Source organism: Chrysochloris asiatica, unplaced genomic scaffold, assembly GCF_000296735.1.
Source record: "Chrysochloris asiatica unplaced genomic scaffold, ChrAsi1.0 scaffold00006, whole genome shotgun sequence".
In the NCBI taxonomy this organism is placed as follows: domain Eukaryota; kingdom Metazoa; phylum Chordata; class Mammalia; order Afrosoricida; family Chrysochloridae; genus Chrysochloris; species Chrysochloris asiatica.
Window position 1 is genome coordinate 36,881,893 of NW_006408524.1, and position 17,311 is coordinate 36,899,203.

General features: G+C 38.7%; 1 pseudogene; it reads right to left on the reverse strand.

Annotated features, from left to right (window-relative positions):
- Positions 1–6,682: 6,682 nt before the first annotated feature.
- LOC102813729 lies at positions 6,683–14,274 on the reverse strand (annotated as a pseudogene).
- Between the last annotated feature and the right edge of the window lie 3,037 nt (positions 14,275–17,311).

The following is a 17,311-nucleotide window of genomic DNA, read 5'->3' on the forward strand; positions in this document are numbered from 1 at the left end:
TTGTTGTTGTTAAGTGCCGTCGAGTCGGTTCCCACCCATAGCGACCCTGCATAGGGTTTCCAAGGAGCGACTGGTGAGCTTGAACCACCGAGCTTGTAGTTCAAACGGCTTTGCAGTCTGGCGCATTAAACCACAGCGCCACACCAGGACTCCATACATACTGCAGTACAAGCAAATTAAAGGAAAAGCCAATCGTATTGGGCCCACAGATAATTTGCCGTTTGGTTTTAATTTCATTATTTCACAGTAATTTACAATACAGACAGTCTTGATTTATGATATATTCAAATTACAATGAACTTCACCTACAACTCTGCCTGTACCATCGTACCTTTAGCGGTATGTATTACATGCACCGTTGCGGTGTGTACATTGCTTATATCATTCTCAGGTATTCATTCAGAGATTTCAATTTTGTGATTTCCTATTCAAAACATTGCCGTATAGCAGAGGAAAGAAATGACAAAGAGGAAAGAAATAATGGGGAAGATGACGGAGAGAAGTTTTAAATATTTTTACAGTAAAATAATTAAATGAAGCTTTTGTCTTACCTAAATAAGGAGCTGCAGTTGTTTGAAAGCATTCACCCAAACACTGATTACTTGTTAAAGTGATCTAGGTAGATTCAGGAAGCAGTAAGAAATTACTGTGAAATATAAGAAGAAAATAGGATTATACAAACAGCTCTAACTAGTTTTCAGACTAGAAACAGTATCTCCATTTCCAACTTAATCCAGATAACCCAGAACCCTCCCTAAGTGGAGTTACTGGTGAAGGCGTCTAGGTTATTTGCTTATAACTGGGTTATCTGGATTGTAACAGCAATGGACAAAATGCCATGCTGTTCAACTTTTCTTCATTGTCCAATAAATTTTTATGATTCATATATATTTCAATGTATGTATACATTAGTATACATCTGTAAATTTATATGTAATGTTTCCAGTCCCCCCAAACAAATAAAGACTAGATTTATAATGATACTGAGAATGAAAGGCAATAATGATAACACTTTGTTTTAAACTGAGGTATTCAACTAACATCACAGTCAATTTATAATGGAGGCTGGAACAAAATATTGTTTTAAGTCAGAGACTACCTATAGAGATTACCTCACATTCATTTAGAAGAAAAGTGTTTTTGTGGGTAACTAGATTGCAATGAACGTCTGGTGTGGTACTCTAGGACAAGCACTGGACTGCTAATCACAGGTCAGTGGTTCAACCCTACTAGCTGCTCCTTGGAAACTCTATGCAGTGTTGATATGAGTTGGAACCAACTGAATGGTGCTTAACAGCAACAACAACAGACTGCAATGGGAGTCCTGGTGGCACAGCAGTCAAATTCTTGACAGCTAACTGAAAGGTCAGAGGTTTGAATCCACCACCTGCTCTGTGGGAGATAGACGTGGCAATCTGCCTCTGTAAGGATTTATAGCCTTGGTAACCCCATAGAACGATTCTAGAGATCTACAGGGTTGCTACGAGTCATAATATACTTGGTGGCAAAAGGTTTGACTCTTTTTGGGGGATGGAAGTTAGACTATAATGAATTTTATTTGCATTATAGTATACTTACCAGTAAGGGTTATTCTGTGATCTCGCTTCAAAAGATGAAAATGAACTGAAACCTGACCTAGTGAGTTTGGCATCCTCGCTTTTCAGAGTGCTTGTTGTTGTTGTTGTTGTTGTCAGGTGCCATCGAGTCAGAACCGACTCATAGCGACCCCATGCACAGCAGAACGAAACAATGTCTGATCCTGGGCCAACCCCACCACCGCTGCCACACTTGACGCCATCAATGAGGCCTCTTGGCTGATCCATCTTGTTGGGAGTCTTCCTCTTTTTCTCTGACCCTCCATCTTACCCAGCATGACATCGTTCTCCAGCAATTGTTCTCTCCTGACAATATGGCCAAAGTATGAGAGACGAAGCTTAGCCATCCTGGCCTCCAAGGAGCACTCTGGCTGCACTTCTTCCAAAACAGATCTATTGGTTCTTTTGGCGGTCCATGGCATTTTTAGTATTCTCCAACACCACAACTCAAAGGCATCAATTCTTCTATGATCTTCCTTATTCACTGTCCAGCTTTTGCATCCATATGAGGTTATTGAAAATACCATGGCTTGGGTCAGGCGCACCTTAGTCCTCAAGCTCTTCAACACTTTAAAAAGTTCCTGTGCAGCAGATTTACCCAATGCAAATCTCCCTTAAACCTGGGCAGCAATATTTACAGAATTAGGTTCGATAGAGGGTCTTCACAGAACTATGTATTACATGCCCTGTAGGATAAGCAGTTGACCTCAAGCTCAGTTTGGACCTCAAGGATAGCAGTTCAAACTCACCAGCTGCTCCACAGAAACCCTATACAGGTTTTCTATGAGATGGAAACAACTCATGGCATTTAACAACAAAAACAACATTGTCAGGAGGGAAAAAGCAACTAAGGAATAATTGTTGTTGCAGGTAAGTGCCATCCAGTCAGGTCTGACTCATGGAAACCCTGTATACAGTTTCCAAGGTAACTGGTGGATTTGAACTGAAGATCTGGTGGCTAACAATCCAGTACTTATTCTACAGCACCACACCAGGATGCCAGGGAATAATTGTTGGTGTTGTTAAGTGCTGTCCAGTCAGTTCTGACTCATAGTGGCCCTGTATAGGGTTTCTGAGGAGCAGAGGTGAGTTTGAACAATTGACCTTGAAGTTCAAACTGACCTGGTGGTTCAGTGCTTATCTTACAGTGCCACACCAGGACTCCATAAATCATAATATTTTAGTTAATTATTTAGAACTTCTAATGGTCTATTGTATTTCTCTCTTTGCCTCTCAATTTCTGTCTCTCTCTGAATTATGTAAATGATAGTGCAGATTCTTTTGTTTCCTAACTCATCCTTTCACCTACTTGCTAGTATAATGAAAATGGCAACTGTCCTAATGTACAAAGGCCGGAGCTCCAATATTGCCTCACAAACAATAAGACCTTTTAGCAGTGGAAATTAAAAGCCCCAAGACTCTCAGAGAGTGAATGAGGTCCCCAAGGGGTGTCAGGCTTGTCAGGAGACTTACAACTGATGCCTTTCCCAGTATTCTGACCATTTTATAGTTCAAATAGTTGGCTCCTCTTGACTTGATCACAATAGTTCCCAGGCTCCGAGGAGTTAAGCTGAAAAGGTTTTCATGAATTTGCCTGCTCCCTGAAGACATTCGGCCTGCCATTTCAAAGAAAGCTAGATACCCCAATAAACCAAATATTTGGTGAGAAGTTTCTCCTCTGGAAGAAAGCCATTTGCTGAGATTCCAGCCTTTCAAATGTCAAACGTTACTCATCCCTGCTTTGGCTCTTATAAGCGTGTGTTATCCTTTTTTTTATTTTAATTTGAGAATTTTACTTCCACTGGTAGTTCAGGAATTTTTTAGTTGCTTTTTGAAATCTAACCCTGATACACAAAAAGTATGACTAATCCTACTTACTGGAATTTCAATGTTTTCATCAAGGCCAGTTTCCATTTCCAATTTTATAATAAGGGCAAGATATCAACTGGCAAACATACTCTTTTTCATTTTGGTGGTTGTGCATCAAAATATCTACTGTGTTATAATAAAGGGGCAAGTTTCATAATGATGTTTATTTTTGCAATTGAAAGAAAATGGTCTCTGAGAGTCTTGAAAGCAGGGATAGTTCAAGCTACAAAGACTCCATTAAGATATTATTTAAGCAGCTAATGTTAATCTTTCAGTTGCTTTTCATCTTCTGTACAGCAACGATGCTAGGCTATCTCTAGGTAAAAGGAATGATATATGCACTAGAGTCAAGGCCAATGGAAATAGTTTAGAAAAACATGCAAATATTCATGCCATAACAATGACTTAGTTATGCAATTATGGTGATGAGCATTAGGAAGATGAAAGAATATCAGTTAACCAAAACCAAATTTTTGTCTTTTTCCACACAGTCTTTTATTACTTCCTTATGTCATTAGAGCTCCTTATATGGATATTTGGAATGCTGTTGGGAAGAGGAAGCTCTGGTAGACTTGGGTTGAGACTTACCAAGCAACACTTTTAGGACAAGTTCTGACTAATTTAAAGGGTTTAACTTGAAATTACCTAAAAGATAAGTATACAATTTTCTGTTAAGAAGAATTCACCTGCAGATCTAAAAACTATAGATTCTGGGTTCCATTCTTTGAGTTTATGGTTCAGTGGGTCAATTAGTATTTAAATTCATTTCCAAATGATTTTAAGGCACAGTCATCATTGGGAATCTTTTGCACCAATTGTCAGTTACGTAGCTGATTAAAGAGAGAGAGACAGAGAAATACTCTGGATCATGTTGTTGTTGTACTGTGGAGTCCGTTCCAGCTCATAGAGACCCTGCATAGGGTTTCCAAGACTGTAAATCTTTACAGGAGCAGAAAACCTTATCTTTCTCCCACTGAACTGCTGGTAGTTTCAAACTGCTGATTTTGAGGTTGGCAGCCTGATTCATAACCACTACATTACCAGAGATCCTTACTCTGAAATCATAGTATCAATTATTTAAATTCTGCTGGATTTGGTATATAAAGGCAAAGCTTTTTGATTTTCTTTTACTCTTATAGAAGAACAACTACAAATCTCCTGTTTATATGGCTTCTTTGATTTCTCACAAAATGGTACATTAGCAGGTGAATTGATAAGAAATCAATTGTAATCTTTCCTGGCTAAACAATACTCTGTACCTTGATATACCTAAGAAATACCTGTGGAATGACTTTGGGCTGAAAATGACTTATTTTTGCAGATTATTTAAAAGTTTTCTTTTTGAGAAGAAGGAAAATTATACAAAAGAAGGCATAAAATGAATATATGCTGAATCACAAAATAATTTCTTTGGCCAAATTGACTGCTTAAAATTATTAGAATAAGCAAGTATAATTAGATGCAGATTTAGTAACATTTTTGGTTATATCCGTGATGTGAAACTTTTTCAACTTAATATGAGTATACACCCTACTTGGTTGTTTATATCACAAGCAGATCACCACATTTGAATATTATAAATCAGAAAAATAAAGATTAGCTCTAAAACTATTTAAATAGATTTTTTATCTTCAATATGCATAACGTTTGCACCTTTTAATGACTCTGTATAACTTACGTTAAAAGCATTACTACTTATCTTTCAAGATCCACTTAAAATATTGCCTTTGGGATGAATCTTTCCTTAGATGCTTTCCTTCCATGCCTTCCCTAATTTGATGCCTCCAGTTTTTCCTCTCCCCTCTTCTCTCATTCTCACGGTCCTGATGCCAAACAATTCAATCAACAGAGGTCTTGGATCAAAGGAGAAGATGTTCTGTGTAAAAACAGAGGACTCCATCTGCTGTCAGAATGTGTTATAGAGACCCTAACTAGCTAGGATGTATTCCTGGAATCTGGGGGCCTTTGAGCAGAATAAGGAAGCAAAGGGACTTGGAAAGATCTGCTATGGGATGTCGAAGCTACAGATTCCAAGTTTGCAAATGAAAGTAGCTACTTCATAGGATTTGTCTTCTTATTCAGTTCCACAGACTTTCCCAGAGGGGCCAGAGAGAGGCTAGACTCAGATACTGGGAATTTGGCATTGAACCAAACTGGACACAGCCCATGTCTTTATGAAGACTTGCATCGAAATCAGACTTACTTATGAAAAAGAAAAGGGAAGAGGTTCTACATCATATACAAATCCATTATGTTCTTCAATACTACACCAGTCAATTGAGAATAACTTTAGTTTTGACATAACAACGTCTTTAGACTGTTAGATTCAATATTGTAGGGTTTGTTCATATCGTTAAACAGAAAAATGAAATTAAAAGGCTCACATCTGAAAATTACAGACATTTGGTGCTAACTTTTGAAATTGAAGTCAAAGACTGTGAGACAGTGTTTTATTACTTTTCTCTCAGGACCTGTTCAATTTCTTTTGTAACTTTTTTCATTTTCTATGGAAATCTCAAGTGATTGCCATGCTAGTAAGTTCATAAATCTCTTAGTTTCAATTTTTTACTAATCACATGTTAAAGGATGACCTCTATTTTTACTATGAACACTAACATAAGAAAAATAATAATATAATTGTGCCAATTTGAATTTTTCTTTAATAAACAGTGAAAAGTTTACAAAAATCTAGATGGAATGCTAAAAAGCTGGATGACACTGTATTAAGAATATTAATTCATGTTTTGGGTTCAGCCATAGCTCAGCATCTAGCATTTATTATGGTGCTGTTGTTGTTGTTAAGTGCCGTCGAGTCAGTTCTGACCCATAGCGACCCTGTACAGGGTTTCCACTGGTGTAAATCTTTACGGGAGTAGAAAGCCTCATCTTTCTCTCGCGGAGCAGCTGGTAGTTTCGAACCATTGACCTTAAGATTCGCAGCCTGATTCGTAACCACTACGCTACCAGAGCTCCTTTATTATGGTGCTAGCTGTGAGTTATTTATTTATTTACTGGCTGGGTACAGTGTACTTTGTTGATGGTACATGACAAAGCTGGGCTCTCTATGCCCCTTCCCTTCTCCATAGGGTCTAGATGGAAACTGTTGAGGATGGGAGCATCTCAGTGTGTTAGGGAATTGAGTTGGTATAAGGACTTTCCAGCAGCTGAGGGCCTCTCTCTTCCTTTAATTGCTGGGGCTGCTTGTCAGGGGTCTCTTATTACTTGGATGTCATGTGGACCACAAGGTCCACCACCCTGTTTCTGTAACCAGATTCATTATCATACCAGGAAATGAACTGGACAAAGTGGTCGCTGAGGGTAATGCCAGTCCCAGCATTAAAGATGGAAGAGTAGGTGTCACTGTTAAAGCCACAGGAGGCAACTTGGTCTTCAGTGTAGCCTAGGATGCCTTTTAGGGGTCCATCTGATGCCTGCTTCACCATCTTCTTGATGTTATCGTATTTGGCAGCTTTCTACAGATGGCAGGTCAGGTCCATGACAGACACATTGGGAGTGGGGACACGGAAGACCATGCCAGTGTTTCCCATTCGGTTCAGGGATGACCTTGCCCACAACGTTGGCAACACCAGTAGATGCAGGGATGATGTTTTGGGCAGCCTCATGGCCATCACACCACATTTTCCCAGAGGGGCCATCCACAATCTTCTGGGTGGCAGTGATGCCATGGACTATGGTCATGAATCCCTCCATGATGCCAACATTGTCATGGACAACCTTGGCCGGGGGGGCCAAACAGTTGGTGGTGCAGGAGGCATTGCTGACATTCTTGAGGGAGTTGTCATACATTTCATGGTTCATGCCCATCACAAACATAGGGACATCAGAAGAAGGGGCAGAGATGATTACCCTTTGGCACCACCCTTCAAATGAGCCCCAGCCTTCTCCAAGGTGGTGAAGACACCGGTGGACTCTACAACATATTCAGCACCAGCATCACCCCACTTGATGTGGGTGGGATCTCGCTCCTGAAAGATAGAGATGGGCTTCCCAATGATGACAAGCTTGCCATTCTCAGCCTTGACAGTGCCATTGAGCTTGACATAGGTGGAATCATACTGAACATGTAGACCACGTAGTTGAGGTCAATGAAGGGTCATTGATGGCAACCTCAATTTTGCCAGAGTTACTAGTAGCCCTGGTGACCAAGTGCCCAATACAGCCAAATTTGATGACTCTGACCTTGATCATCCTATTTCAGGGATGTGGCTGAGACTGCAAGAGAAGATGCAGCTGCCTGTCAAACAGGGAGAGCTAGGTTTTATTTATTTTTAACAGTGCAGTTTCTAGTTTGAAAGATCATCATTAACATATATATACAGGACACCGCTGAATTCTCTTCTTCTGAGCAGTGTGGTTAACATCAGATATTTGGTCTTTTTTTAAAAAAAAATTCCAGTGCCAGAAACTCCCAGCAGATGTCAAGGTAAGGCAGATTTGTTTAGCAATGCTTTTCTGGAATAACAAATAGAATTGTTGCACTGTAGTAGTGTTGTGTGATTAGGTACTGGACTTACTTCATTCTAGTATCACCAGGGTGGGATTGTCCTAAAGGTGTCAAGAAACTTCTGAGATTCTTGACTGCTCCTCCATGACAGTGAGAATTGTTTCCTGACCTACTCCTTAACTACCCAGTTCACGAGAACTCATGGCTCTATTCTTGTGGCACTGCAAGGGCAGGGGCAATTGTTTAGACAGATAGTAGGTGGGAGAGTTAGAGTTTGCTGATTTTAGACCCCATGTCCTTCGTATTTAAGGGAAAATATAAACAAATATAAACACATATAGAATACACATTGGATTACTAACCACAAGACCAGCTGTTCAAATCCAACAGTTGCTCCTCAGAAACCCTATACAGGGTGCACATGAGTTGGAATTACTTGAAGACACTTAATAGCAACAGCATCTTTACTACTGTGCCCAATAGAGCACACACATGACCGGTCCTTATCTGAAAGGAAGTTAAAAAAAAGTATTTTGGAACAGCATAATTTATTTCCTGCACATCAATTCAGAAAGAAAAGATTGTTTTCTCAGGGAAGCCAGGATACATTAGACTTACTTGATATGAATATAAATGAAAATCAATCTAGAATTCTCATGAGTTTCCATGTGGAAACATGGTGATAATTTTTTTGTTTCCTATGAAAGCCTCATCCTTTTATTTTTAATATTGAAAGAGCTCATTAGTAAATTATCATATTTTCATTTGTTGATTGGAATTTTAAAACTATAATCCACTCAGGAAGCCACTTATAAAAAGCTAGAACTATACATTATATACAGAGCCCGGGTATTGTAGTGGGTTACAAACTGGGCTGCTAAATGCAAGGTCAGCAGTTTGAATCTATCCATTGCTCCATGGGAGAAAGATGAGATTTTCTACTCCATAAAGATTTACAGCCTTGGAAACCCCTATACAGGGTCACTATGAGTTGGAAGCAACTTAGTAGCTATACCTTGTATGGTGCTGTAAGATAAGCACCGTACTACTAACCTCAAGGCCAGTGGTTCAAACCACTAACTGGTCCTTGAAAACTCTCTACAGGGCTACTGTGAATTGGAACCAACTTGATGGCATTTACCAACAACATGCCTTGTACGCTGTGTTGTTATTGTTAGGTGTTATCAAGCTGGTTCTGACTCAAAGCAATCCTGAGTGCAGCAGAATGAAACATTGTCTGATCCTCCTACACCATCCTTACAAAGCTTCCTATGTTTGAGCCCTCTGTTGTAGCCACTTTGCCAATCCATCTCACTGAGGGTCTTTCTCTTTTTTGCTGATCCTCTACTTTAGCAAGCGTGGCTTCTTTATCCTGTAACTGGTTTCTCTTGATAATATGTCTAAAGTATGGGAGACAAAGTTTCACTTCCCTCCCTTCTAAGGAGCATTCTGGTTGTACTTCTTCCAAAACAGATTTGTTTATTGTTCTGGAAGTCCACAGTATATTAAGTATTCTGGTCCAACATCACAACTCAAAGACATTAATTCTCTATTCTTCCTTATTAATTGTCTAACCTTTTCATGCATATGAGGTTATTGAAAATACCATGGCTTGGGTCAGGTGAGACCCAAGTCTTCAAGGTGACATCTAGCTATACTTTTGAACACTTTAGGGATGTCTTTTGCAGCATATTTGTCCAATATAATAAGTCATTTGATATTTTGAGTGCTGCTAACATGGGCATTGCATGTTATAGTGTTAACTTAAAGGCTAATTGCTTGGGAATTTTTAACACAATGGATCTGGAAATCATATATTTTGTAAAATTTCATGCATCAAGCAAAAGAGGCACACTACAACAAAGGTGGTAGGGAAAAGATATGAGAGAACTAATAAATGATAAAGACCTTTGTGTATTCCAGTTTAGTATCTCCACTTTAGTGACTCAGAAGATTAACCAGTGTCTTCTTAAAAACACACTATTCGATGATTTTGTCATCCTAAAACTAGGGTAGCAGCATTCTGATAATTTTGTTCACCCACTAGAATTGTGTACTTGTCAACAGTCATATTTCACACTCTATACAAAATGAACTCATGGTGGAATAAAAACCTAAATGTAAAATCCAGAGCAATAAAGATTATCAATGAAAAAGTAGGGACAAACTTAAGGGCTCTACTGAATGGAATAAACACACTAGCAAATGTTACTGAAAGAAAACACAAACCGTGGAAGGCATAGATGACTGGGACCTCCTAACAATGTGCATCAAAAAATTTAACCAGAGGATTAAAAACAGAACCCACAGACTGAGAAAAAAATTTTTTTTTGCAAAGATGTATCTGACAAGGGACTAATCTCTAAAATTTATAAGAAACTATAACACCTCTACAAGAAAAAGACAAATATCCCAATTAAAACATGGGCACAGGACATGAACAGACACTTCATAAAGGAAGACATTCAGGCAGCTAACAAACATGTGAAAATATGTTCATTATCATTAGCCATTAGAGATATGTAAATCAAAACAACAAGATATTATCTCACACCAGCATTAATAGCAAAATTAAAAAACACAACACAACACAACACAACTAGAAAGCAATAGATGCTGGTGAGGGTGTGGAGAGACTGGGATCCTCCTACATTGCTGATGCTGTGGAAAACCACATGGAGCGTCCTCAGAAAGTTGTGTACAATAAACACTATATGACCCAGTAATCTCTCTACTTGTGTATATATATTCACAAGAAATAAGAGCCAACACATGCATAGTGATTTGCATAGCAATGTTCATCGCAGCATTACTCACAATAGCAACAGAAGGGAGACAGCCTAAATGCCCATCAATGGAAGAATAGATAAACAAACTTTGATACATACATGCAATAGACTACTACACAACATTGAAAAATAATGATGAATCTGCAAAACATGGATGAACTCATAACATGGATGAACCTGGAGGACATTATGCTGTGTGAAATCAGTCAATCACAAAAGGACACATTTATATAAGAGCACTACTGTAAAGACTCAAGAAAAGGTTTCAGACTAAAAGAAAAATTCTTTGATCGCTACCAGAGGTGGGAGGGAAGGAAGAATAATTCACTGGCTAGAGGGTAGACACATGTTAAGTTGGGTGATGGTGAGGGCAATATACAAGAAGAGAGATGTTGGCAGAAGTATAATGAAGTCAGGTGAAGACACAGGGAGGTATATAAGGGCTAAGAGATAGGTGTAAACAGTTATATATATACAACCTTGGAACAACAATGGTCTGCTTGTAGATATATAGACAGAGACACAGGTTGAATGGATAAGGGAGGAAGAGTGGGATATATATTTATATATACCACAAATGTTTAAGACTTTGAAAGAGGATATCAGTACACTGTTATTTACATTTCCTGAAAATACAACTATTAATGTGGTGGGCCATACAATGGGCAAAATGATGAAAACTTCTTAGATATTATCAAATATCTTAAGGCAATGAGTTTCTGGGCCTTTGGGATCAGTCCCGTAGTTTCAGGGGACAATATGGTCAATTGGCATAACATAACCCACAAGGACAATGTTCACATCCTATTTTGGTGACTAACGTCTGAGATCTTAAAAGCTCATAAGTGGTTGTCTAAGGTGCAACTACTGGTCTCTCCATGTGTAGAAGAAAGAAGAGTGGTGAGAATTGAAGATGCTTGGAATCAATTAGTCCAATGAAGTAACAGAACATGTGAACATCAGTTTCCACAGCTGAGACCAGAAGAACTAGATGGTGCCTGACTACCACTATCAACTGCTCTGAAAAGGATCACCTTACAAGGTCCCGGATAGAGTGACAGAGTGTGTTGAACAAGACTAAAAATTATTTAAAAAGAAACAAAAAACTGGGTTTAATGGTCAGAAAGAGACTGAAGGAATCTGAGACTAAGGCTCCCTACCACCCTTCAGGTCTGATAAGGAGTTTACCCTAATCACCCAACTTTCAGTCAAGCAGTAGTGAGATATATAGATAGGGAGGGCAACAACACTAGTAAGGTATCCTAACTATTAATGATGAACTGATCAATCATTCAAAATCAAAAGAGCAACATTTTCCTAAAGACAAAGTTGAGATGGGATGGGAAGGTGGTTGGAATGGAAATAAGAACCACAGAGAGGAAGGTGGATAACAATTGTTCCATGGAGGGGATTGCAATCATTGAGATGAAACACAGTGTATGATTTGTTAAATGTAAAACTGATGATCTTATTCTGTAAACCTTCACTCAATTCACAATAAGAAGTTAAAAAAAAATGAAGCTGGAATTTGGAGAAGATGAATTTGGGGTGTGAAGCATGTAGGAGAACTGAAGTGAATTTCTAATCAGATAATACACATTCAAAAAAAAAATAATAAGAGAAACCCTTACATTAAAAGAGTGTTGAATGGGTGCTTACTGCTATGTTTTAAATGGCAAAGTTTACAATCTATCCAATGGTTTTTATTTTCCACTTTATTTAATTTTACAATTAGCTAATCAACTGTTGATCATACTAGATGAGTTTCTACTCTACATTTAAAAGATAATTTTTAAATGTGGTCTGCTATTTGTGAATATCTTCACTACAGAGTTTATGCTATAATATGAGGAGACACTTTCCAGATGAGCTCAGTAATTTTCCAGAGATATGATTGCTCTCTTTAAAAAAAAAATATTTTAGAGTAGGTTAAACACTCTGAAATGGTGGTTTGGTTCTTAGTTTAGAATGATTTTATGCTATACAATAGTGTCAATTTTATTGGTTTTATTTGAAATGTAATTACAAGGAGACTGTACTGGCTTCTTAAATTATGTTCCTATCTTATGCAGCCTTTGTTGGTATGCTGAAGCTCTTTCCTTCTGACTTTGTCATGAAGGTTGTGAGAACTGACTAGGGACCAAGGGGATGAAGCTTATGTTAAACCAGTCAAGTATGGTCCATGGTCAAGAGAATTCTGGTTAAAGTGTAAGATAGTGATACATGGAACATTCTGGAACTGGATACAGGCGAGTTTTCTGGGCTCTCCTATAGTATTTACTTAAATCTAATTTCTTAAATCATTGCAAACACTAAATATAGGCACATGCTATGCATAATTCTAAATTACATATTGTTGTTGTTGTTAAGTGCCGTCGAGTCGGTTTCCACCCATAGCGACCCTGAACAGGGTTTCCGAGGCTGTAAATCTTTACGGGAGCAGAAACCCTCATCTTTTTCCCACAGAGCAGCTGGTAGTTTCGAACTGTTGACCTTGTGGTTCTCAGCCCAATTCATAACCACTACTAAAATTACATATTAGTAAAATTATAATAGTAATGACTGTAATGACAAAAGAATATTTTTCTTGGTTTGTCCATCTGTTTTAAGCCGAGAACTGTTCATGTTTAAAAGAAATCTAAGGTGGTGGGGTACTATCTTTCAAAGGGTGAACCTCCTTTTGAATGATGCTACATAGAAGAAGCAATGGGAATGGAGAAAGAGGAGAAATAGCACTTTTTGGAATCTAGGTTCTTGCACTTTGATTTATTTGGGGCTCTACTGGGACCACAAAGGAGCTCTGGTAGCGTAGTGGTTACGAATTGGGCTGCGAACCTTAAGGCCAGCAGTTCGAAACTACCAGCCACTCTGGGGGAGAAAGATGAGGCGTTCTGCTCCCGTAAGATGTGCAGCCTCGGAAACCCTGTACAGGGTCGCTATGGGTCGGATCCGACTCGATGGCACTTAACAACAACAACAACTGGGACCACATTTGCCTGTTTGCATTATTAGTAAAATTAAGTAAAATAATAAGCATCATATAAAGTTTAGATCTATACAAACTCCATCCAGGCATTTTCAATTAAAGCCATTTTCCTCAAGTGTTTGGTCTCATAAAGGTAAAAGGCATAACCAGCTTGAGGATGGTAGTTTGAGGAAATATTTATGAGAGTAAACATATCCTGCAGGAAATAAGACAAGTGGGAAACCAAATTCCAATTGCCATTTATTTTCCATCAGAGAAATATAATTACTGTGAGTATGTGCAATTCATATTCAAAGAATGCCACAGTTTTTCAAAAGATTAGGAATAATTATTCCCAAGTAACCAAAAGACTTTTCCATTGCTGAATTTTAGCATCTGGGGAGAATTCCTTCAGTAACTCTTGGCTCATCTGAAAACGGGATTGATCTTTGAGCCTTACAGCCAGATGCCAAGATGCTGACTCTTCTCCTTTTCATCAGTATTTCGTGGGGTGAGATCTTATATAACCTTGGCAAAAAGCCCCTCATTTTCTGCTTCTGGATGAATTGCTGGAGCTGAATTGTCAGTCATCCTGGACTTTGTTCCAACTTCCAAACATAATGTCTCTAGACAGCTTGGGGTGGGAAAAAGAGTGCTAGCTTTTAACTACTTTATTTTGATAGGCAGCTTGAGGTAGTGAAAAAGGTGCTGAGCTGGGTGTTAGGGAATTTTCGTTCTTATCTCAATGCTGCCCCTATTAGGTGATTTCAGCTATGACACTTAAATTTGACACCTTCCTTCTAAGGCTTTCTTCTCGGATGTGGTGCTGTAGAATCAACACTGGACTGTGTACCACAAGGTCAGCAGTTCAAACCCACCAGCTGCGCCTTAGAATCCCTGTCCAGGGTTGTTTTGAATTAGAATTGACTCGACAGCATCTAACAACAACAACAAAGATTTATAGTCTCACAATCCCTACATAGGGCTGCTGTGAGTCAGAACTGACTCCTGGTACTGGATCGGTTTTCTTCAAAACTAAGGGAGTTCTGGTGGAGCTGTAGACCAGGCATTGGTCTGCTAACTGCAAAATGGCAGGTTCAAATCCACCAGCCACTCTGTTGGAGAAAGATGCATATACAGGGTTGCTGAATTGGAATCAACTTATCGTTAGTGTGTGTGTGTGTGTGGGGGGGGTCTTCAAAACTAAAGAGCCATTGTGACACAGTGGGTAAAGTATTGGGCTGCTAATCACAAGACTGGCAGTTCAAACTCATCAGCTGCTCTGTGGGAGAAAGATGACACTGTCTACTTTCAGGACTTACAGTCTCTACAGATAGACTGTTCTAGTCCATCCTATAGGTTCACGATGAGTAGGAATCGATTCAGTAGCAGTAGGGTTGGTTTGATTTAGACTGTTCAAAACTGAGGAACCCTGGTGGCACAGTAGTAAAGTGCTCAGCTACTAAAAGAAAGTGTTCAAACCCAACAGCCACTCAGTGGGCCAAAGATATGGTAGTCTGCTTCCATAAAGATTACAGACCTGGAGTACAATTAAATGTTTAGGAATACCCACACTTAGAAATGTTATCATAGCTTGTTATGACTGACAGTCAAAAGCCTTTGTATCATCACAAAAGCAAAAGTAAGCATCTTTTTGTATTTTCTGCTTTCAGCCAAGATCCAATGATGTTCCTAGTTTCATGCCCTCTTCTGAATCTGTCTTGAATTTCTGCCAGCTCTCTGCCAATGCACTCCTGCATCTCCTTTTGAATTATCTTCAGCAAAATTTTACTTGCATGTGATATAGTTCAATGATTTTTCCTGTGTCACCTTTCTTTGGAATGGGTACAAATATGGATCTATTCTAACCTGTTGACCAGGTAGTTTTCTTCAAAATTTCTTGGTATAATGAGTGAGCACCCTTAGTGCCATATCAGTTTGTGGACAGATTTCAATTTGTATTCTGTCAATTTCTGGAAGCAATGTTTTTCGCCATGCTTTAGGTGTTGCTTGGATTTCTTCTTTCTGTACCATTGGTGCTGAAGGTCTAAAGCCCTCAGGCATCTAAATTTTGGTTCTATTATATCTTAATCCTATCCAGGCTTATATTGATTAGAATGTTTTGCTGTGTGATTCTAATATGGCTGGAAAGGTGGGCCTTTGATAATGAAATTCAGGCTCCACATATGGTGCGGTGATTGAACTGACCAGACTTCTCTGCCTCCTACTGAAGCCTTACACACACACATATATATCGCTTAAAATATGATCGCTTCCTTAAAGGAACAAGCAGTTGATCTTAGTGGAGAATGAAATGAAGGTCAAGAAGAGTCCATGTATGCTTCCTTCTTTACCATTTAGCTTATAGACAGTATGATCCTCAACACATATAATTCTGTCTTAGTTTCTTAGTGCTATGATAGCAAAAAATGCCACAGAAATTTATTATCTAACAATTTTGGAGGCTAAGAGTCCAAATCCAGTTATCAGATCTAGGTCAGAGTCCTTCCTTATTAGTAGTCTTGAGAGTTACTTGGTGTTTCTTGGTTTTCTTTGTGGTTCTCTGGTGTCTGTTTCCCCTGCTTATTCTGCTTTATAAGCTACTACTCAGAAGTAATGAGGTTCATGTTTTACTCTCCTCTGGAATAGACTCCTTAATATTACAAAACAAATTCCTTATTTTCAAACACAGCCATATTTACAGGAGTTGCTGATAGGACATCCCCACATTTTTTTTGTGGTGGTGGTGGGGGCACAATTCAATCTACCCACTACTCATCTGTCAGTTTATCGTACTGTGGTGGCTTGTGTGTTGCTGTACAACTGGTATTTTAAGTGTCAGCAGGGTCACCCATGGTGGACAGGTTTCAGATGAGCTTCCAAACTAAGACAGACTAGTAAGAAGAAGAGACAGACTACTTCCTAATATTAAGTCACTGAAAACCTTAAGAATAGCTGTGGAACATGGTCAGATACTGAGTATTGACACATGATGAAGAGACTGGAATATTGTCAGGTATATTGCTGGAGGATGTGCCCCTCAGGTTCAGAGGCATTCAAAATGAGACAGGGGAAGAGTTGTCTCCTCAAAGCAGAGTTGACTGAGATGATGCAAATGGAGTAAAGCGCTCCAGAGCTACATTTGCTGATGGGGCACAGCTCAAAATGAAGAGAAACAGCTGTAAACATCTATTAATAATTAATAATCATAGAATGTATGAAGTGTGAATCTAGGAAAATTGGAAGTTGTCAGAAATAAAATGGATCACATAAACATCCATATCCTCTTATGCATTAGTGAGCTGAAATTGACTGCTATCGGTCAGTTTGAGTCTTGCAATAACATGGTTTTCCATGTCAGGAATGACAAACTGGAGAGGAACTGTATCACATTTATCACTAAAAAAAAAAAATTCAAGATCTATTTTGAAGAACAACGTGTCTTCAAGTGTCTATGATAGGATAATATACATACACCTACAAGGAAGACCAACTAATACAACTACTATTCAAATTTACACACCAACCACTGGAGCCAATGATGATGAAATTGAAGAATTTTATCAACTTCTTCAGGCTGAAATTGATTAAACATGCAATCAAGATGCATTGATAATTACTAGCGATT